Source organism: Lutra lutra, chromosome 14 (assembly GCF_902655055.1).
Source record: "Lutra lutra chromosome 14, mLutLut1.2, whole genome shotgun sequence".
Taxonomy (NCBI): domain Eukaryota; kingdom Metazoa; phylum Chordata; class Mammalia; order Carnivora; family Mustelidae; genus Lutra; species Lutra lutra.
In genome coordinates, this window is record NC_062291.1 from 16472001 (window position 1) to 16474109 (window position 2109).

The following is a 2109-nucleotide window of genomic DNA, read 5'->3' on the forward strand; positions in this document are numbered from 1 at the left end:
ATAATATATCAGATGTGATTTAGATTGATTTGAGAGGGTTGGAAAAAGAACGAAAATTGGAAGAGAAAGGGGAAATATGAAGGGACTAAAAAGGATATGTGTAGGTAGCAGTTGACATTTATTGACATTTATTGATCACTTTTTGTATTCCAGCTCTTAATTTTAGCACTTCACATAAATTACATAATTAAGTATTCAAAACAACTCTTAAGAGGTTGGTGTTATTATTACTCCATTTTACAAATGAGGCAATTGAGGTATAAAAACACTAAGCAGCTTGTCCAAGGACTTAGAGTTGGAGGGGGTGAAGCAGAGAGGTGAACCTTCCAAGTCTAGCTCTAGATGTGAACTGCCAGCCACCATATCAGATTTCCTCCTTCAGTGTATGTAGTAAAAATTAGCATAGAGGACGTTAACTAAGGCGGGGGGATGGAAAAACAGCAAAGAGTGGAATGTATACAAGAAATGGTATGATAATCAGGAATCAATTCTGGATTAACCTGTTCCTTTAATTACCACTAGGTGGCAGTTGTGTCCCAGGACACCTTAATTACTTTTGGGATTGAGAGGGTTAAACCATAGGCCTTAGAGTGATGTGGAATGAGGAACTGTACAACCTCATTCAATGTTATGAGATATTCGTAAATCAAATGTGACCTCTAAAGGGACCTTTTTGACTCTGGCTTAAGCTTGAAATATTATCTATTTATATTCACATTAATTCCTTCTCTCAACCTTAAATTTGTCACTACAATTAATATCATTGTCTTTTTCTATTTTAATAAAAGTCTATTTTAATGTTTTTCACAATAAAATAAATATTTCTCCTAATGACTGCAGATACGTAAGGCTGTTTGCTAGTATTCAGAACCACCACAGTAATGGTAGTCTTCCTGATTGGTGTGTAGGCTTCAGTAATTATAAGGAATTACTTATTTGAAACCGCTGTCAAACCAGCAGGACTGCATTTATGCATCCATCATTTTCAGCATTGTTGGTAACCTGGGCATATTTTTCCCAAATAACTTCGCCTCCTTGTGTCACCAGGCCCAACTCACTCACATTCACCTCAATTACAGTACTTTTGGTAGTAACACCCAAAGTTGTATATAGTGGGGATGAAGGATTCTCTTTTACACCAAGTATTGGCAGGCAAAAGGTGGTTTCAATTCAGGATGTGTTCATGGGCCTTTTTGAAACATAAGCCTATTGGCTTTTTGGAACTTTCCTGTTTAGGTGGTTTTCAAGTAAAGCTGTCTCCAACAAAGCAGACTTTAGTGACCATCCTCTTCCATGCTTTCTTCTTTCTCCTTCCTGTTTGAATAACTTTTAATACTTCTGTTTCTCCCTGGGCACAAACTTTGGGTAAAGGAACTTCCCATTTTCCCTCTTTCTCTTTTCATTTTTGTTTAATTATATTAGAAAATACTTTAGCTTGCGTCTCTCTCCCTGTCCAGTAGACAGGCAGGTACTGCTCCTTTTGGAGTCTTTTCATCATTCTTTTGTTTGGTGTTTCTCTTTTCATGCATCTTGATTGTCGTTTTCATTTGTATTTTCTCAGCATGGCGCTGTTTATGGTAGAGCTTAGCTTTCACACCACTCATCTTCTTTGCCTTCTTTGAATGTTCATGAGCCTCTCTCAAACTTATTTCTTTCTCTTTTTCTCATGGTAACCCAAACAATAGCCATAGTGCTTCCGGTGTAACTCAATATATTCATTTTGCGACATGATGACGGCCGCAGAGCCATTGGGTACAGCTGCCAGGGTGCAAAGACGCTCTCGATTTTTGGGTCTCCCAGATCCATGAGCTGATTCCTTGCAAGCCATGACAGGAAAGAAACCAGTATCACTGTCTTGATAAAGACAATCCTGCACCAAGTATCACGTATTTATCAGTTGATAAAAAGAGTCCATCCTTATTCTCCAGGGTCATTATCACAAAGATGACAGTGTAACTCAAGATTAAAGTAAAATGGTAATTATTAGAAATATGTGTAGCATTGGGCTATAATCAAGTGGTACTTAGCTAGGAAATCTAGGATTGCTGAGCCTAACCACTCCAGCTCTATAAAGTTCTTGAGAAGGAGATAGTCACAAGAGGCAAACAT

General features: G+C 37.8%; 1 pseudogene; it reads right to left on the reverse strand.

The window, feature by feature from the left end:
• Positions 1-948: 948 nt before the first annotated feature.
• LOC125085188 (ribosome biogenesis protein NSA2 homolog) lies at positions 949-1729 on the reverse strand (annotated as a pseudogene).
• Positions 1730-2109: the final 380 nt, after the last annotated feature.